Below are 22492 nucleotides of genomic sequence, written 5' to 3'. Positions count from 1 at the left end.
AATTGGGATGAAGGTGATGAAGGTATTATAATCATATACTCAAGGTGTTTCCTATTACTAAGGCAGTCACTCTAATAAAATATTCCTAATTACACTTCTTTACCCATGCCTTTTTTAGAGAACCCTCTCTCATTTTGTATCCCTCTTACAGTAGTAGATAGCACCCCTTTGTATGTAGGCCCCATTGCCAAAGCGTTTCTGCACTTGAAGAATATTTGCATGCACTTCCATTTCTACCCATGTCATACGTGCCAATACCCCTGTCTCAGCTGGGTGACTCATGATTTTTTTAAACCAAATGCAGCTTTATTTTAGCTGTCTCCTCCCTAAAATTGCATCCAATTCAATGCAAGCTAAACACAATCCTCATTTTTTTTAAACATCTTTTTATTGAAAGAAAACAGTTCCATCATAAGACACATTATGGAGCAGTGAAAGAGCAGTAGTGCTTACAGTATAAAAATGATACAAAAGGGGATGATGGACGGAGCGTTTGAGCAAATCAAACACTCACCCCCAGTCAACTGATCTGGGTTTAATCCATCACCATTCTTTAGCCCACTCAGCCACCCCATTTCAGACATGGTTATATGCAAATCAGTCTGCCCCTGTGACTCATGGGAACAGTCCAGCTGAACTTCCAAGCCATGTCTTCCCTGGACCGGAAACAATCATCCTGGGACCGGTTTCAGGTTCATAACCCTCATCAGCCAGCCAACCCTCACAGAGGCAGCTAACCTTTGCCACGCACAGATCTTAGACACACATGGCATGGGGTTATCTTCTAGCCTAGCTTGCAACCAGGCCCTATGTCCAACTCGCAGGAGGCAGCCAACCCTATGCTGCGCATGGCCTTCGACCCTATGCAGCAGGGGGTCAGCTAGAGAGCATGGCCTGCAGCGAGGCCCTGCAGCCAACCACCCACAGGCTGCCAACCCCATGCCGTGGACATCTTTTGAAGTGCATGGAATATGGTTAGCCTTTGGGCTGCAGGACTCCATTCCTAGGGCATTTTTTAAATGGAGAGGGTAACCCTCTCCAAGCCACTTTAGGTCCTGGAAACTCCATTCCCGGGGCTAAAGATATTTGTAATGGGGAGAGGGGCTTTTTTAGGCCCTGGAGACCCAATACCCCAGGGCCGAATGCTACTACTTAAAAGGAGAGGGGGCCATGTGGCTCTCCTCCCAAGCTTTCTCAGGCCCTTGGGACCCCATCCCTGGCAGAAGAGGTTGGTGGCCTGGTGCCAACTTCCATTAAAAAGGGGAAGGGGCTACATTGCCCTCTCCACAAGCCTATTGTGGCACTGGGGACCAAATCCCTTAACGCCTCTCTAAATTATAGATGGGAGCCCCAGTGCCCGCCTGAAACATCCACCAAGCAACACTTAGTTTTAGGGAAAGGAGGAGTGCAAACCGCCTCCAGAGCCTTAATAGACCCCGGGGACCTTATCCCCCATGGTTGAATGCATTAAAAAATAGGAAAGGGGTTGTGGGGCCCCCCTCCCTGAGCCTTATTAGGCCCAAGGACCCCATCCTCAGGAACCACAGGGTATAACAATGGGAGGTGGCCACGTGGGCCCCTACCCGAGCCCTAATAGGCCTAGGGGTCCCCATTTCTGGGTCAAAATCTGCTGAAAAAAGGGGAGGGGGTCAGGTAAGCCCCTCTCCCTTTTTTTGCGCCGATTTTGCCCCAGATATGCCGTCATATGCCTCCTGGCACCAGAGGTGGGTTCCCCCAGTGCCCACCTAGGGCACCCACAAACCACAAGTTCAATGAATGAATGACTTCAAGGATTTATAGAGAACTCAGCTACTACTAGAGTGTCCCGGCACTAGGCAGACAGCAGGTGGACCGACTCAGTCTTTGAAGAGGTGGGTTTTCAAAATGTTTACGGAAGGTCTTGATGTCATGGATGCCTCCCAAGGAAACCAGGAGAGAATTCCAGTGTTTAGCTGCAAGGACTGAGCAGGCCGAGCTGCCACATTTCTTTTGTCTAATAGGAAGGATGGATAACAGCAAGGACGATGGAGATCTCAGGTGTCTGTTCGGACAGTAGGGTCCCTCTGTCCTGTATGTATTTGGAGCCCATCCTGTGAAAGGCTGCATGAGCTTCTGTCAGACCTTTAAAGATAACCCTCTTCTTCACTGGTAACCAGTGTGACTGGCTCTGGTAGTAGGATAGTGAGGAGCATTTCAGCAGTTTAAACAGGAGGGTGATGGTCAAGTTCTGAATCTTTTGGAGTTTATGTAACAGGTATCCCAAGGTACAAGACATTTGCATAGTGAAGTCTCGACAGAATCAAGGCTTGTACCATGGTTTTCTGGGCTTCCTAGGGCAGAAATTCTAAAAATGTCTTTAGCATCCTGAGAATCCTTCATGATGTTTTGATTATAGCTGAGATCTGTGGCTTGAGGGGTAATTTAGTGTCTATAGGGAATCCCAGGTTCCTGGCAGTATCAGTGGTGGGGGAGGGAGGGTACAGTACAGCTGACCAGACCGTGGACCAGCCGGGCAGGGGATTATTCCCAAATAACAGGACCTCTGACTGTCAGGGTTACACTGTAGAGCGTTATCCGTCAGCCAACCGACAACAGCAGATATGCATGCTGCGAAGTTGGTGGATTTTTCTGGCTCATTGTTGTCATAGGTCAGTAGTAATTGTATGCTGTCTGCATATGAAGAAACACAAATGCCGAAAGTCCATAGGGGATGCCACAGGGCCCCTGTGGACCTAGGTGGTTTCTTGCATGGTGCATGTCTCCTACCTTGAGGGATCAGCTAACTATGCTTGTTCTCTCCAGGCAGGAGCAATATGTGTTATGTTTCCCTACCCATAGGAGTGCTTGCAGGGAAATAGAACAGAAGTGTACCCCCACCCGGCAGGAGCATATATAAATCTCCTGCTGGGGGGAGGCAGTCTTGCCTTCCCTGCCCGCACTAAAGCAACCAGGGAAGGCATTTTTGTTTCTGTTTGACAGGAGGTAAACAATTCTCCTGCCAGGTGGCGGAATACATATTTTCCTGCCTATGCTAGTGCAGGCAAGAAAACTACTGGCAATGTGCTGTCCCTTTGTTTAAGGTCTACATTGGCTAGGAAACCTCTCTCACACCCCCCAAAAATATTTTTTATAAATTGTGGGATAGCATTTTCTTTTTTATGCTATTCTGTCATTGCAGCAAAAATCAGAACACTCTGTTTTTGAATAGTTGGTCCCGCAAGACACTTGCGGGAGTCCCACATACCCAAACATCCAGATTTATAAATATTTTTAAACCTTAATTTCTCAAAAACTACTGGACGGATTCACACCACATCTCAAATAGTATGCTTTCTGGATCAAGAGCGATAGCTTTTTGCCAAATTTAATGTAATTCCGTTCAGCCATTTTTGAGCAGCACCGTCTAACATAGTCTATGGAAAACGAATAGGGATTTTGGGACTGCACCTTTTTGTCTCCCCCTGCTTGTTGGATCATCTCAAAACTTTCCATGCAGAAACTAGGCAAAAAGGCACTTTTTTGGAAAGTGTCATAAATATTTCTCAAACAGCTCCATAGTAATTAGCAATCTATAACCTCCCACTGGGTGCTGTTTGTTTGTCTGTCTGTCTGTCTGTCTATCTGTCTTATCTATCTTATCTATCCAACTATCTAGCCATCTATCTAGCTATTTCTCTGTCTGTCTGTCTGTCTGTCTGTCTGTCTGTCTGTCTGTCTATCTGTCTATCTGTCTATCTATCTATCTATCTATCTATCAATCTATCTGCCGCAAACAGCCCGCCACACCCACACTTGGAACGTGAAATGCCTGTGCCAGTCTGCAGGTGCATTACCCGTTACAAATGCCTACAACAAAGACTGTTGTCAGAACACGTTACTTGAAATAAATGTTTGAAATTGACAACCCTGGTGTGTTGGCTTCCTCTTCCCTTGATGGGAGAACCTCTGGGCATATATATTGTGACAATCATTAGTGTATTAGTGTTAAACATTTCAACAGTGAATTTATAAAATATACATTAGATAATAGTTATTTGTGATTTTTTGACAAAGCCAATGGGTCTCCTTTATTAATGCCGAAGTACTGACCCCTTGATAAAGTCTATAGGCCTGCTGCTTTTTATATTTTTTAAAACAAGGTCGATTTTCCTTTATTGATATTGATTAACAACACATTCAATTCAGTGTAGTGGGCACGAATCTTAATTTGTGTGACCACCCTTTTATTCTCCTACATGTTTTTCTTTTTTTTCAAAATGTATAACATTTACATTCAAAATCAACATGTCGTAGTCGTTGGAACCTGAAAACCAGTGGTGAAACACAACAGTGAACATACTTACATAAGCAATAGTTAGCAAGCAAGTCATACTTTTAAATCGTAACAATATACACACAAGAGGGCGGAGCTAGCCGGCAAGCGAAATGGCTGCCTGATCCCGCGGCTCCGCCGTGCACAGACGATAATATCCTGCATTATCCTGACCCAGCAACGATAGAGGGCCGATTCCGGGTCCCACAGACTGCCCAGAGTGTGGTGATCGAGCGGGCGCCCTGACGGCAACGGGAGAGAGGAGCCACGGCTGGGAGGAGCGGTGACCGCGTCACTGAGGAGCAAGGCCGGGAAGCCGTGGTCCGGAGTGCATACGGCGCCCGTGCGGCGTAACGAGGCGTGCGGCCAAGGGCGACGCACGGTGCCGGTCCAGCGGTCTCCCCCCCGCCTGGGAGCAGGGGGCATACCGGGGGTGTTTTCGGGGGTTGGCGCCCCCCGCGCGCCACCGCTCATCGGCGCAGACATTACAGAGACTACCCCACCTCTAAAATAAAAGAACAAACGTGCAATACAGCGAAGGGGCGCCACGCCCCCCCCCGAAGCGGCAGGCGGATGAGTGCCCGACCTCGGATGACTCTGAAGTTTCACAGCGTGACGACCACCGTTAGAGGCTAAACTGGGGGCTCCTGCCCTGGCTGACTTGAGTAGAGCGGAGGACTACCCCCTGGAGGGACTTCGCTCCACTCTTCTATACCGCGCCTGGTGAGTTGGTGGGTCAAGGTGCTCGCAGGGCGGCCAATGCCATCTCGCTTGGTGTGAATTGCGTTTCCTGATCGTCACAGGGCCAGCTTCTTTGGCAGCGGGACCCCCACCTCCTCACTCCCCAGACAGGTCTTTCCTTCGAAGACGCGGCCTGCTCAGTTTGGACGCTGCAGCGCACACCCTGGTGGCCCTGGGTCGAGGTAGTGCGTGGCCCTCGGGGTGGGGCGGCGATTGCATAGGGCTAGACGTCTTCCCTTTCTGCCACACGCCGGAGGGTGGTTCGAGGTGTGGAAGGTGACCTCGGGGGGCATAGACTTGTGCTTGCGCGTTTTGTGGCCGGCCCTGGGAGCCCCACGCTTTTTCGCAGTCAGCAAGTGATTATCGTGGCAAGATGGGCAAAGACGACAGGACACAAAGTAAGCTGCCCTTCTCGCAGAAGCGGTTACTACAGCACAGCCCGACTACAGAAGATGCCCCTACGACGCGGTCGGTGGAAGCTCGGGGCGCTGATTCAGACATTAAGGCCATGCTGCTCTCCATGGAACAAGGCATACAGACCAGTATCTCTGCCCTGGGGTCCAAGATAGACGCTATGTCGTACAGAATGGATCGGATGGCGGAACGGCTAGACAAGCACGCTGAGAGACACGATATGGCAGAAAGGAGGATGACGGAAGTTGAAGAGGCACAGACGGACCTGGATACGGCGCAAAAAAAGATGGGGAGGATGATGCAGGCCCTGCAGGACAAGACTGAAGATTTGGAAGCGCGTTCACGGCGCTGTAATCTACGCATTACGGGTCTTCCGGAGAGCACATCTACGGGCCCTATGGAACGCTTCGTAGTGCAGCTCCTCACGAAACTCCTGGGAGACGGTGTGTTTTCAGCTATGTTTACTGTGGAGAGAGCGCATAGGTTGCTAGCACCTTGGCTGCAGCCTGGAGCGCCTCCGCGCCCTATCATAGCGAAACGACTTAACTATAGGGACAGGGACACTGCACTCCGCCTGGCGCGGTCAAAACAACATCTGCAATACGAGGGGTCCGCCATCTCGCTGTACCCAGATTTTACAGCGAAGGTGCAGGAGGAGCGGAAACATTTTATTCCGCACAAGAAGCGTCTCAGGGAGATGGGCCTGGACTATGCGTTGCTATACCCGGCCAAGCTGCGAGTCAACAAGGGAGGCCATTCCCATATCTTCACGGATCCTAAGGCGCTGCAACAAGCGATGAAGCGGTGGTCGAAGGAACTGCAAACGAGCTCAGAAAAGAACCACGAGGACGATGAGAACGACAGCAGACTCGATGATCAGGATTGATCTCTTTCATTGCCCCATTGTTCACCTTGCGTCGGAGCAGCGATGTCCCGCATTGGTCCATAGCAGTTTCCACCTGGAGAGGAGCTGGGACACCTGATGCACTTTACTGAGCCTGCAAGATATACAGATAAGTGGTCTTGGGAGGGGGGTGGTGCATGGCGGGAGAGGCTCCGCTAGTTACATGTTAGTACACTCTTGATTCCTGCGCCCGCTGGGGACTAGCGTATGAGTCTTCTCCGTTGACATTCGATGGCGAAGGGACCGGAACTGGGAACACTTACCAGACATGGTCTTGAGTGCGCCTCACACAGGTGTGGTGCGAACCAGATAATTTTCACGGTTATGACACGTTGCACTAATTGTGGTTACTGTGCATGGCGGGAGCGGGTGGAGGGGCTCACAAGCGTTCTGAGACATAGGTAGAGACTATGACACTTGGCTACCTAGGCCCCCATGCATTAAGCACACTGTTATGTTGGTTGAACACTGTTGGGGAGGGTCTGCTGGGGAGTGGGGTGGGTAGATTACTGTCGGACCGGTTTGGGGTGGGTCTGCTGTGGGCGGGGGGATGGAGTGTGGTACTGTGGGAGTTAATGTATTTGTGGAGGGTAGACAGAGTGGGGAAAGGGTGGGTAGGGGACTGTTTGCAGAATGTTCGCTGACTTATTCAGATGACTTGGGAACTGTTTGTGGTATTGTGACCGCGTACTGTTATGTTGCCTTGAGCTGCCTCCGATGCCTCATGCCCCTGTGACGAACTTGGAAAATCCTGTTGATACCTTGCGAGTGTTAACCTGGAATATCAGGGGTCTGAACGATCACAGAAAGCTGAGAAAGGTGCTCCATTATTTACAGCGACATCATGTAGACCTGGCTCTCATTCAAGAAACCCATTTACCACTCACGAGCAAGATGCTACACCAGAGGGGCCTATTGGGGAACTCCACAGTGGCGGGTTTCACTACACACTCTAGGGGGGTTTTGACGTGGGTAAACCCCCGCTCCAAGCTGGTTTTGCAGCTGATTAAAGCCGACCCTGAGGGCCGTTATCTACTTTCGAGATGCGAGGGTAAGGGACATGATTTAATTGTGGTTAATGTATATGGCCCGAATTATGACTCCCCTGACTTTTTCGCCCAGTTAGCCCTGTGTTGTAGGACGTATGCCTCGGCACACATGCTCTGGGGGGGTGATTTTAATTTAGTGCTGGACCCAGAGTTGGACAGGTCCTCTGGCCCCCCACGGAAGCCGGCTGCAGCGGCGGTAACTCTCCAGGCTGAGCTGCTGACACTTGATGTGGTTGATGTGTGGAGAAGCAGGAACGCGGGCAGGGGTGGGTACACTCACTACTCTTCCTTTCATGACATACACACCATGATTGACTACTGGTTGGCCTCTCACACCATCACTGGCCGAATTTTGGCATGCACTGTACTTCCGCGAACGCTATCTGACCACTCTCCGATACTACTGGTTCTGGAGACGCCGAATCGCAGGATCCCCCCATTCACCTGGCAATTCCCTCCGTACGCCCGGTTAGATGACACCTTTAGAGGGGAAATGGCAGAGGAAATCGACCTCTTCTTCGAGAAGAATTTAGGTTCCGTGGATACTTTTCACTCGGTTTGGGAGGCGTTCAAGGTATTCATTCGCGGGATAGCTATGTCCAAGCATTCCAGTGTATTAAAGGCCATACGACAGCGGCTGCGCTCCCTGGAATCCCAATTAGCTGACCTGGAGACTCAACTTTTGATTGACCCAGACCCCTCTGTAGCTGACAGACTACGATCCCTTATTTCGGAATTCAACGAGGAGGCGGATAGGGAGGTCTGCTACATGGGGAAGTATGCCTCGGCGAAAACTTACGGTGAGAGCGAGCGACCTAGCTCGCTTTTAGCCAGAATATTGCGTAACACCGGGAGAGCCCCCAGATTGACAGAACTTGTAACCTCAGGAGGGAGCACGGTCACGACGGACGAGGAGATTATCACGGCATTCCGTGACTATTACTCTGACTTGTACACTACGAAAACAGAAGATCTAGAGTCTGACATGGACGACTACCTGGAACATATACAGCTACCGTTTTTGGCTCAGTCAGTCAGGGAGTTTCTCATGTCACGTTAAAGTAATACCCCACCACTTCTTGAGTTTCTCATGTCACCCATACAAGCAGATGAGCTCTCTGATGCGCTGGCAAGCATGCGCGTGCACAGCGCCCCCGGGATAGACGGCTTGACAGTGGGGTTCTACAAGGCTTTCAAGGACAAACTTATTCCTCACCTGTTGTCCTTGTTTGACGAGATATGTGAGGATGGTAGCATGCCCTGCACGATGAGAGAGGCCCTATTGGTTACCATCTTGAAGCCGGGCAAGCCCTCCAATGTCTGCAGCTCGTACAGACCACTTTCCCTATTGAACGTAGAGGCCAAACTTTATGCCAAGGTCCTAGCCACCCGACTATCCCTCATCGCGCCTGAGATTGTTGCCCCAGAACAGTCTGGCTTTGTTCCTGGAAGGAACTTGACCTATGATATTCACACAGTGTTGGGCACCATGCAACATGTGCGACAGGATGCGAAAGCAGTCGCGATCTTCTTGGATATGGAGAAGGCGTTCGATTCTGTCGAATGGCCGTTCATGCTGAGGGTCTTGCGTCGCATGGGTCTGGGTGAGCAGTTCTTACAAATGGTTGCCGCACTGTATTGGAGACCAGTGGCTAGGGTGCGACTGGGAGATTGCGTTTCGGACCCTTTCACCATCAGCAGAGGCACGAGACAGGGTTGCCCCCTGTCCCCGTTACTGTACGCTCTTGTTGCTGAACCACTAGCGTGAGCGCTGCGTGAATATCACTGGCACCGGGGGGGTTAGTTTTCCGACCTATAAAATAATCGTCTCGACGTACGCGGACGATACATTACTCTATGTGCGAAATCCGGAGTCGAATCTTTCCCCCGTTCTAAGAGAGGTAGTACGTTTTGGCGCTCTCTCGGGCCTAAAGGTTAATTGGGAGAAATCGGTGGTGTTCCCACTGACCCCGGTGACAGAGCGCTTTGAGATGGAATATCCTTTACACTGGTCTACGGACCCGGTACGATACCTTGGCATAATGATTCACACGGACCCGTAGGTTCTATTTAGTGAAAACTATGGGGTGGCTTTCAGTAAATGTGAGGACGATGTGGAGAGGTGGTGTAAGCTGCCACTCTCCCTGATGAGCCGCGTAGCCATTATGAAGATGGTGATTCTGCCAAGATTCTTATTTCTGTTTAACACCCTGCCCATTATACTCTCGAAAGCCTTCTTTCTGAACTTAATGAAACTCATGACTCGATTGGCCTGGGGAGGTGGGCAGCCGCGGGTTAAGTGGACCACGCTTACGCTCCCGTATGAGCTGGGTGGGCTTGGAGCGCCTGATCTAGAGAGATGCTATAGGGTGGCTCAGGCCACACATCTGCACACGTGGATTCATGGTGATAGGAACATCCCACATGTGCGGATGGAGCAGCTTTTTGCGGACCCCCTTCCGCTCCCAGCCACAGTCTGCACCCCTGTGGATCGTAGGGTCGGTATACTAGACTCGATAACGGCTACAAAGCACGCATGGAACGCGTTATTGAAGGCCAGGGAGGGAGAGCTGCTATACTCCCCCTCGATGGCGGTGGAATGGCTGCAGTGGCTGGCCCCCATCGGGGACGGGAACGTGATCAGATCCCTGCATGCGTTGGGGCTGAAGACTGCGGGAGAGTTGTTTGCCGACAGGAAAGTTAAAACGTGGGATCAGATTGCCCAGGGAGTGGATAGTCCAACGCCGTTACAGCAGTTTCAATTCCACAGAGTCCGGAGCGCCCTAAAGGATGCCCTGGGCCCAGACCTGGTGGAGCCGCCGGACCTTCCGGAACTCTCATACGTCATAGCTACTGCATCTCCGCGACATATGACTGAGCACTTACACAAGAGCATTGTCTCCTAAAGAGTGCAAGAACCTTCCAAGGCCCGCTTAGCCTGGCAGAACGACCTGGAGATCGTGATAGACGACTCTATGTGGACGTATTGTTGTGTCAATACTAGGAAGCTGTCACTGAATGGGCAGAGGGTGTATTATACTCCTGAGCGCTTACATCGCTATGGTCTCCGACAGTCCCCCGAATGCGAGCGTTGCCACGTGCCGGTGGCAGATTTCCTACACGTGCGTGGGGCTGCCGTAGGGTACATGAGTTCTGGGTGGCGGTCATTTCGGAACTAAGCGAGATACTGGATCATGAACTTCTGGTAGACCCAGCTTTGGCATTGTTGGGCTATTCGAAGCCCTTACCGGTGACATGCAGGCGATTGGCAGATATGGGACTATTACTGGCGAGACGTACAGTGGCGCAGTGTTGGATGAGAGGGCCGACACCGACCAAGAAACGGTGGGCTAGAGATATGGTATACTGCTGCACACAAGCGGAACACTACAGTGAGCTCCTCCCTCCCACCAGCAGGCCAAAAAACTTCTGGGGCCTGTATAACACTTTTAGATACACTAGGGATGACATTGCGGAAACACAGCGGGTAGAGGGGGAGGATGTGCACTAACAAACACATAGGCGGGAAACCCCTGTGAACTCAAGGAGCGGAGGGTGTGGCAGCGACCTGGGAGACACAGTGACGGCTCGGTGGAGTATCGATGCCCGGCTGTCATGTGGTGAGAGGCTGGTAGGGGTACACACGGGATATTGCACAGGGTGAGAAAGGGACACACATGGAACATTTCGAAGGGGTTACACTCAGGGAGAGGGCTGTGGACACTGGCACTAGATTTTTGCGTGGCATTTCCTGTAGCACGTAGGTTAGCGAACGGGTTGGACAACAGGGGGGGGGGTGGGATGGGGGTTTCTTGGGAGTTGTTGGGTGAGGGGGGTGTGGGGAGTTTCCTGTTGGGAGGGGGGTATCTTATAACATAAAATACACCTACATTTCTGACTTTGCAGCATGCGACCTACAAGAGCCAATTTCGGTAAAAAACGGGGGCTTTCACGTATGCACTGTCGTGACACCTGCATTCGCTAGCGGTTTGAACGCCTTTCCCAAAGTTCCCTTGCGCCGCCGTACCCCAGGGTTGACGGCATATGGCTGTGTACTACTAGCTGCCTGTTTCTTGACCACATCTATTATTATCGCATTGCCGGCCCGAGGGGGTTGTAGGCGGTATGCTGTGTATGTTTACGATTGTATTAATAAAGGTGTTTAAAAAAAAAAAAACAATATACACACAAACAGATTCGTTTTGGATCAAAACATCACACAATTAATGACAATTATAATGTTATCCCAATTCTTAATTCAAATATTCAAGGTGCAAGTTTTTTATTACTTTTCTCTATTCTCCTACACAAAAACCTAGGGGTTGGAAAAGCTGCCTTTGTCTGGACTTTAAGGTGGGTACCCGGTTGCTCTTTTAATTTTCATCAGATTTCCTTTACCATCATTTATTTGCCAACTCCCTAATATTAAAGGTGTTTATGCGTTTCTAAACCGAACGTTGTGGGTTGTCCTCAGGACAATGAAATGGGGGACACTGTGAATTTAAAGAACGGGACATAGTAAGCAACATGAATGTGGTGGGGCAGAAGTTTCTTGAACTTTTTTGTATTTTTTTAGGGTGCACTTTTTATCTCATCTGTGATAGCTCTATTTTCCTAAATCATTTGCTTTAGATTATCCAGGGTGAAAACAGAACAACATCCTTTCATTAGAACTTTTTCTACAGAGGCTCATTATTTGAATGCTTTTCTTGGTAAATCATAGACATTCCTTTATCAGTATGTGTGGCTCATTGAAAGCTTTCAGCAATAATGGCTTATTCCAAGGATGGAAAGTGAAAGATTTCCCAAGCTTTCCTTAAACTCTTAGCAGCACTCAATGTTCACTTTCGTTTCATAAATCAAAGTCTGTCTGAGCTGTAGAAATCAAAGAAGTTCAAACCTGTTGTGAGGTGACCTTTAATACACCTCTCTCTCTAGATTGCTGCCACTCCTAAACCTCTCAAGCAATTCAAATAACAATGTTGTCAGTCTCACAGTATCCTACAAATCCCATATAAAGTAAAATATGAAGTACATTTATTTAAATCAGAACCTCCCTATGGGTTACAATCTCAAATAAATTCATATCTGAAACGATTAAAAACAATATGTTATTAAAAAGCAGTCACGCTGCGCAAAAGGCGATGCAGGGCGCGCTACGAAATTTGTTTTATTAATTTAATTGTTTACTTACCTTATCCATATTCCGGTGTTTATCACCCCCCATCCTGCCCCTCCCCCGCCCCGCCTGCCTGCCCCACCGGAACTCCCTCCATGGGCCGCGGCTGCCCCAGACATCCCCTTGCAGGCAAGTGCAGTCACTCGCTACACCCGCCTGCAAGGGGATCTCTTTTCCCCTTAAAGGTGCAGGTGGGTTGCCCTCTGCACAGTGAAACATGAAACGCTACTTCAAAGCTGCACCATTTTTCACTTGGATGCAATGGGGGCAGTACATTCATTGTAATAGGGTGCACTTTCCCTGGTTGCGTCGGGGCTCCTGTTTAAAGGTGCACCATGGCGCAATCAGGGAGAGTACGCACTAGGGGGCTGTTAAAGATGTCGGGCGGAAATCCGCCCAACCTATTACGATATTCATGGTCGGAAGGTAAAGCACACAGTCATTCCGAATTGGTGCCAACTGGCACTTGGAGAATTAGTGTAAATCGGAACCGCATTGTACACCTCTATGGACAGCTTTTCGGAACTCGCGATTACGATGTCGGTTTGCAACAGCCTTTACAAGTCAGCCTGTCTAACATGAAAAGGCTGACGGAAAGTGACTTTGGGGTCCCCTAGCAAGGCCATCTTCACCCTGTGACCTCCAGTTGGGGGCCGAGGGAGTACCTAAGGGACCCCCCTCTTAGACCCTGCACTTTGTGGCAGCCACCGTGGGGTCTTCGTAACAGGGTGCAGGGTTTTACACATACACCCCATTTACCCATAGGAGCCTGTGTTGTCGGGCGGAACACAAGCTCGCATAGGAAACAATGGGAATCAGACCGAACAGTGTTCAGTCACATCGTAATCGGGTGGGCGGAACTGTCGACCGCTAATTGGTCGGTCCCTAGTCCTAGTCCGAGTCGGAGTCGGATGGAAAGTTTCCGCCCAGCATTGTAATCGGCCCCTAGGTGTAATAGGCAGGAAACATCTAAACTATCCTTCTGCAAGAGACTTAAAACTTGACTTTTTCGATGTATTTAATTCCAGTCAACTTTAGCAAATGTTTTTCTGCATCATAGTGATGAAACCTTAGTGCTGGAACACATGAGCCGACTTAGCTATGCGCTTTCAAAGTTATCTTATTATTATTAATAGGCCCCAAGTACTATAACTAGATTTCGAGACCATCAAAACCACCCTGTTCTTAAAAGAATATGATTAATTATGCATTATGCATTATTAAAAAATATGTATAGAATTATTTAAATTAAGTTAGTTACACTTTAGTAAAATTATTGTTGTATTAAGTTTAGATTCAAAAAGAGTATAAACATAGTTTATAAATATGTAATACATATTTAGTAGTTGTATATATTTTTAACAATATATTTGTTTATATTTTTAACTATTTGAAATAGTTCTTAAAAGAATATGATTCATTATGCATTATGAATTATTAAAAAATATGTATAGAATTATTTAAATTAAGTTAGTTACACTTTAGTAAAATTATTGTTGTATTAAGTTTAGATTCATAAAGAGTATAAACATACTTTATAAATATGTAATACATATTTAGTAGTTGTATATATTTTTAACAATATATTTGTTTATATTTTTAACTATTTGAAATAATATAACTTATGTTAACATTATTTCCTATAAAGTTTTATTTTAATTTTGTACCCTATACTTTTCTATGGGAGGGTGTCGCAGTACCAGTGGTTGGCCACGTGTGGGGCTGAACTTACTGCTATTTGCTCTTTTTATAGTATTAACTTACACTCGGATTTTGTGACTAGCCAAAAGTAATAAACCTACTTAAAAGTATAAAATACTCAAAGGGGGATATTCTCAAGAGCGAGTGATAACTATCGCAAAATTAGCTTTACGCAACTTTCAACATTGCAGTCTATTGCGGGAAAATAACGGCGAGTTAATGTGGTATTCCCAACACGTCTGTACCATGCGATAGGCCCACAATAACGTGTCAAATGACCGTGATAAAGCCAACGCGATGACGTAAAAATACAAAACACGAACGCAAAAAACATTGCGATGAGGCTAATCGCCATACAAAAATCAGTGGAAACCAGTGACAGGCCTGCAATTAACACACGTCAGGTGGGAAAAATCAGCATAAAAGTAGAAAAAAAACAGACAAACAACAGCTAAGCACAATCGATGTTGCCGTAGCAAGTGCGGAGGACAACCAGAACCTCACAAGCCCTATAGAGGACCAGCCTGGGTTCTCGGGGTCAGGGAAGGGCAAGGATAAGAAGACTAGAAAGAAGGGGTTCAGTACACAGGAAAACAGGATCCTGATAACGGAGGTGGTAGAACACTATCAATAACTGTTTGTCACCACCACTGTGTCATTGGCAACCAAAAATGGACTATGGCAGTCCATTTTGGACAATGTGAATGCAGTTGGAGTGCTGAAGAGGACAATGGAAGAGGTCAAAAGGCGCTGGAATGATGTCATGTGCAAAACCAAGCTGAAACTCACCAACAACCAGAAGGCAGCAATGCAGACTGGAGGTAGGAGTCCTGTGCCACAGGAGGAGCTGGAAGAGATGGAGGAAATAGTGTCCACAGTCATCAGTGGGGAGACGGTGGCAGGAGTTGGCGACCGGACACTGCTCAACATGACCGGACACACCACAACAGGGTAAGTAAGGACCAGGGACTATGGGGACAGGGGAGATGGGCGCAATGGCACACATGTATTGAGTAGAGCACATCTGCCGACAAACCTTGCCCCAGCAACCAACTCCCACGAAGAGACCAATGTACCCAAGTGTGCAATATCTCAGCACTGCATGAACACAGAAGTCCAAAGCACACCGCATGAAAGAGATAATGGGCAGCAAAATCAGAGCTGCAGGGGCGACTCCCCCGAAATGCAGCACACACAGATAACAAGCTGAGCACATTAACATTGACAACAATGTGGTACAAACCACAACACGTCCATAAGAGGACACAGGACACATCTGGTGCTGCTTGTGTGTAGAAACTGGCCAATCACATTTGGCATTGCAGGGAAATGTGAGTTGAAAATGTACAAGTACAAATGCACCTCCGTTATGTTGTCAAAATGACTATTGTCCCCCATCAAATAGACAGCTGCAATGTACACAGTCATGTAGTCTGTATGAAAACAGGTACAATGAGACAACATACATGTGAACACATTGTTAAACTGCATCTCCCCTTCACATTGCAGAGGGAGAATCAACACCTCCTGCAGAGCAGCCCGAGCCTCTCTTCTCTGATGATGAAGAGGACCACCACAGCTTCGACTCCGATGCCCTCCAAGAGTTCATTAACAGCCTCCGCACCACACCTCCAGCAGCAGGGCAGCCCAGCTGCATTGATGAAACCCCACCCCCTGCACAGACCACACAGCAGGCAGCCCCCACCACCAAGGCTGCCTGATGAAGAACACATGGCCTTCCAACGCCGTGTGTTGGGGTGCCAGGAGAATCTGGCTGAACAGTGCAGGTGGGCTTCGACCGCATGGCAGCCAAACTAGATGCCATACGTGGGTATCTGAGTCCCATCAGGGACCACTCACAGTCCCTAACGGACACCCACAATCCTCTCCATGCTCTCCAACAGACCATGGCTGACAACGCTGGTGCCCTGACTCAGAGACTGGAACAATTGTCTAGTCAGAGTGGCCCTGCGATGTCACACAGGAGTTGGTACACATGGGGAGGCTGATGGAGAACATCGAGTGGATAGAGGTGGAAACAGCTGCTGCCATGGTTGCACACCAGCGAGAGGTGGCTGGGTTCCCCAATGACCTCAAGACCATCCTCATGGCATTGCTGCAACAAGGCCTGACGCTGATGAATGCTATTGCTACCACTCCATCCACATATCCGCCCCCTGAAGTGTCCTTGCCACACAGTGCGGCAGACATTCCACCTCCAGCCCTGAGGTGCCACTGCGACATAGTGCTGGAGAACTGGAGAACGTCCACCACCACCCACATGTGAGGCACATGAAACAGCAGTGGACGAAGATGCGGATGAACCTGCATTTGTGATAAGAAGGTCGCAGTAGCATTCATCTCTGCCATTTGGCCGGTTTCTCCTTGGTTCTGCCCTCTGCATCATCACCTTCCACTGTTCCCCGATACACTCGGAGACACTCACCTTGGACCTTGATATGGACTGCCATATGCTGTTTGATCGGCAATGACACAGCATTCAGATTGTAGACTGAACTCTTCCTCTTCCTTTGGACTTGTCATTCCTTGAAGGACTCTGGCTGGGCCTTCAATGTGGGAACATTGTTATGTGGGGCTTGCATGGCCCGGTACTGCTCCAGCTGTAACAATCCACTGAATGTTCATTAAACATTCATAATCACACAGATGGGTCATGTCTATTATCTTTCAAGTGTGAAAGTGTGAATGACTTTAGGGTCAGTGATTCCCCCTTACTTCCATGTTGCTTATGTTGTGAGACTTGAGTCACAGGGTGACACATTGCTGAATGCGCTCTGGGTGGCGCCGGCACTACAACAGGGACACACGATTAGTTACTTCCTTGTCCAGCCCAGAACGGAACCATGCTCAGAGCCCTGGGGTCATTATTCACACCCTTAGACTGGACTGGCATACACCAGGCCAGCCCACTCTGCTTACGCTCACAAAGGGGGACAACTATGCTACATTTCCCAGGTCTTCCTTGTTGTGATCTGCGGATCACAGGTCTAGTTGTCAGCATGCCACAGCCACTCCCTCACAGCTGGTTTACACCCACACCACACCTATCCAGCACACCCTTCACAGGACATGTGCCCCAGCCAAAAGGGCCTGGCGCACGTGCTCGATACCATTTCCACTGTCTCTCTGGGTGTATCTGTGTGGTTATGAGTTATGCATAAGGGCCTAGGGCCCTGCAACATCACATGATGGCGTCTGCACCACGATACCCGATCATAGAGGGTCCATGACTTGCGGGGCACAGACTTGGTGGCACCGGATACACTGCGGCCGGCACAGGCACACCGCCATGGAACTGTGACTTTCGGTGCACTGAGGGAGGGGCACCTTAAGTGCTGAGTGGTTGTGCAGCCTGCGATGATGCCCCGTCCTGGCAGTCGGACTACTCAGGATTTGTGGGCCCTGCTGGACCGCAGTGTAGGCCAGAGCCAGAGGGCAGCGTGGGCCTACCGCCACGTGGAGTTGCCTCGTGGATCACAGAGTTTGTGGCACCTAAATGGCTGAGCGGGTGTGCAGCCTGCGATGATGCCCTGTACACTGATATGTCCTCTGCCATAGCGAAAGCAAGACCCAGAATCAAGTGTGCGACCTTATGGCCCTCGGAGCGGGCTGCATGATGTGGAGGGTGCCATGTTGGCTGGTCCTGGGCTTGGGGCTTGCACCGGCACATGGTGGGCCTCTTTGCGACACGTCGGTGGCGGAAGGTGAGCGTGAGGCCTGGGTGCACAGGGGTGGGTATGCACCGTTAGGCAGTGGGAGGGACTGGGGTACAGATGCCTGGGTGCGCGGGGGCAGACAGGCTGTGGTGGCGTGTGCACTTGCCATTCATGTATCTGGACTCTGTTTCAGATGAAGGATCTGTTTCAGATGACGGACCTGGTGAACTGCACTACATACCGGCACGTGGTTGGAAGCACACCGGTGGCAGCAGGTGACCAGTGCGCCTGGGTGCGCTGTGTCTGCACTCTCTCTCCCTGTCTCTCTTTACTTTTCTATGTATCTCTCTGTGTCTCTCTCCCCCTCTCTTTCCGTCTTCCTCTCCCTCCCTCTCTCTCCGTCTTCCTCTCCCTCCCTCTCTTTCTACCTTTCTCTCTCCCTCCCTCTCTTTCAGTCTTCCTCTCTCCCTCCTTCTCTTTCCGTCTTACTCTCTTCCTCCCTCTCTCTCTTTCCATCTTTCTCTCTCCCTCCCGCTCTTTCCCGCTTTCCTCTCTCTCTTTCTGTTTCTCACTCTCTCCTTTGCTCTCTCTCTCCTTTGATGTGCGCATGACACACCTTCTTATCTGGATTTTTGTCTTGCAGGCTGTGACCTACAGATTGTCCAGAGGAGAGCCACCAAAAGTCTTCATTGATGTTTTTCAGTGTTTTTTTTTTAATACATTTTTGTTTTGTAATTCGAAGGTGAATGTGTGATGCTCATTTTTGTGATGACACATGCATGTTACCTGTTGTAATTGTGCAACATCATGCAGATTCTTTGGTACATGTTTTCTGGAATATGATGTGACATGTCTTTGCCTGGGGAAGGTGGTCCGGGAGGGTCCTGGGGATGGTGGCGGTGGCTGTTGTAGCCCTCTTGGGCATCCGGCCTGCATGATCAGTGGCTCCACGGCATCTGTTGTTCTTCAGGTGGGGCTCTGGGCTGGGCTCCCTTTTATGTTGCAGGTTGTCGTCCAACTTTACACCAGGTAAGAGCAGGAGTTAAATTCCTGCTGCTAACGTGCCTTATTGCCTTTTTCGGGATCTTATCGCCAATCTGGCTGATCATTGTGAATGTTGTAAAGTGGTGTTGTTTGGCTTTTCCCACAGGAACGCCTACTCTGCATATCATTATCGATAATTGCCTGGGTCATCTGTGGCGATGTATTTTGCGGCTGCTGTCGCAGGTAAGCTGGTGATATGGGCTGTTAGCACCAGCTTGTGAATAGGGCAATACATTTATTGCCACTTTGGCTGCGATAAAGTGCCGTTAACTCGGCGATATATCCTTGAGAATATCCCCCAATGTGTCTAGGTAGTCTTTGTGAATCAGGCTCTTTGAAAGGCCACAGAGCTTGGGAATTCAATTACCTATCTAGAACAACTACAGGACCTATATCACAAACACCAGGATTAGGATAATATCCCAAACACCTACAAGGGATTAATGGGAAGCACAAGTTTAACTGGGGAGACATGTCAGCTGAGTTGAGATACAGAACCTACCTTAGCAGGGTATCAAGGTGCACTCAGGATCTCACTGAAATAACTACAAACCAAAAGTAAAGACTTCTGAGCACCTAACTTGTCACTAGGATGTATACGCTCAGACTACAACAGTTGAAGCCCAGCAATATAGTGCTTCTATATTACTTGTTTTAGCCACATATAATCAAAAGAACACAAAACATTCAAAGAATACTTAATACCCACACTTGTGTCAGGCTCACACAGCTGACACCAGTTGGAGGGTTACAAGATGCAAACCAATACTGCACACTAGCATGCAGAAAAAAATCAGATATCCCTTGAAATTCACGTGGGTCCGGTTGTAGTTCACACAAATATCCCCCCTTGTAGCACACTCCTTATGTTTATCCCATGTCCTTCTAGACACCCACCCACATGAATTCATGATATTGGTAAGCATATAGCAGTGGAAAACTCTACTGGATTATTCACAATCAGAGACAAAACACTGTTCAAATCATCAAGAATCAAAGCACGCTGTAGAATACACAGTGAGATAACGCAATGTAACATAAACTGTGCAAATATGGCACTTGTTAAGTATAAATGTTTATCCTTCAAACAGGAAACCTATGGCAGATGTTGCCCAGCATGCTGCAATCCCAGCAAGGATCAACATGGCTAAAGATGTAAAACTTCATAGTAATTGTAATACACATTCTGCTGACAGGAATCACAGTCCTTAGTACACAATATCACAAACAGGGTCTGAAGGTGATTCAGTCTGGCATAAGGGTGCACAATTGATGACACCAAATACCCACTGGTGTCCTTCTGTGCTGAATGCTGTGTGAGCATTTGCTGCCTTATTATGGCCACTAAATCTTATTTTAACTCCTGAGATTAGTTTGACTGATCTGTTGCAATAGTATCTCCATGACTTTGGTGGGTGTCTTACTTTGTACTGTTCAGATATAAAATTTAGAAGGTGAATAACAGAAAACATCTTCACTAGATGTGAAATTCAAAATCTTATATCAATCAAGAATTGATGTCACCCTGGGTGCACCTGACATCATTGATGTGCTTTCAAATAATGATCTGCTTATATCCTCTCTTATCTAGATTATATAATGGTCTAATATGTGACTAATTTGTTCTACTCTATTTTACAGTATTTAGGAGAGCAGGGACCTAGCTCTAAGTCAAGAAGAAACAATCGGCTTTACAGTAAATATTTTTGTTGTTCTTTTATAGACAGCTTCCATTGTTTGTCACAGACAAAACTGCAATTGATATTTTAACATACAGTTAGGGCCTGATTTAGACCTTGGTGGGACTGCCGTTTCCCCGACACGGTGGTGGTTCCAAATACTCCATTGAGTTGACGGTGTCCCATTTCTTCTCTGCTTGCTCACAGTACTCCATCGCTGTCAGCCCAGCTGGTTTGTGCCAAGGCGATTTAGTTGTCCCTGTTGTGCTGGCAGTGTCCTGGCAGCGGATTGCTGACAGAGTCAGTCCCTAGTGATTTGGAGACAGGTAAGCACTAATCGTTATTACCTCACTATACATATATGTGGTGAGTGGGTCAAAATGTATATGTAGGTGATGTGTAATGCCCTTTTTGTAACAAATAGCATAGTACACCAACAATATACACGCACTATTGAATGTCCGCCCACAGGCACTACAAGTTCAACACTCAAAACCACCACCAAATAAATGTTTTTTAAGTGTCAATACAGGTGTGTGTATGTTACCAAGATAAGTAGTAAGATGAACTCTTCTGCATGACATAAAAAAATTGCATGTGAGAGCAATGTAAACATACACAAGGCTACAGCAATAGTCAGCATATGATTCATAGTAGGACAATTGTACAAGTAGCTTACCTTAGATGCCGGTAACAAGGGGGTCATTTGGGCCATGGTGGAGTTGCAGCAGCAAAGAAGGAACCTAAACGAAGGGGTTCAAGATGGAAATGGAAGTGGGAAACAGGAAAAAATTAATAGTATTACCTCATTTCCTTCAATTCTGCCACCTTGAAGTAGGTGGTATTCCTACCACAGTTGCTTCGATGAAAACCCAATCCTAAATAGTTTGCCGGGACACTTGGCTGGAGTCCACTGCCACCTGCTTCTGCTTATTATGCAGTCAACATGGGTGGAAATTCCTGGCAGAGTCGGCTGGACGCTGGCTCTATTTCGTCTATGGATCTGCCAACATCTAAATCAGGCCCTTAATGTGTGCACCTTACTCAAAATTCAATGGCTTGGTTGTTAGTTTAAGATTTCTGCTTCTGATTGGTTGTCTTTCCCTAATTCTTGGGCTTGTCCTGCCCAGAGTGGTATTTGTGTCTTGCCATGTTTTGATTCGATGTGTTGTAACCTTTCATTGCTGATATCAGAGAACTATGAGCCTCATTACGATAGCAGTCGGACAAGCATCCAACCGCCATCGTATCAGGATGGTGTCCTACTGACTACCTGTTGTTGGTTCCACCTGCCCAAATATAATGGGACTGGCATGCAGGAGGTTGGAAAACTGCTATTTTACATTGTGGCTTGTGCTGTGCCCTAGAAAAGGGCCTCAGCACAAGCCACAGTTCAAAAGAGCAGTTTTCAAATATCCATGCACCGTGGATCAGGCACCATGTGGTGGCACACAGTGCACATAGTGCATGGATGTTTGGGGGGCTCTGGGCCCATAGTGGAGGCCTACGGGGGACAGGGGCCCTGCTTGGGTACCCCCAAGTCTAATTCCATCTGCATTTACTCTGTGCTTGCACCACCATGTAAAGGCAGAGGGAAGAGGTACATCGAGGACCTCAAGAACTTCTGGCCCATCTCCCTGCTCCCGTTCCCGGTGAAGGTCATCGAGAAGACCGTCAACAAACAACTGACCCGCTACATCGAGGAGAACAACATCCTGGATCCATCCCAGTCCGGGTTCCGCAGCAACTACAGCACTGAAACTGCCCTCATCGCCACCACCGATGACATCAG

This window comes from Lissotriton helveticus, chromosome 4_2 (assembly GCF_964261635.1).
Source record: "Lissotriton helveticus chromosome 4_2, aLisHel1.1, whole genome shotgun sequence".
NCBI classification, from domain to species: Eukaryota; Metazoa; Chordata; class Amphibia; order Caudata; family Salamandridae; genus Lissotriton; species Lissotriton helveticus.
Note: the sequence above shows the minus strand (reverse complement) of the source record.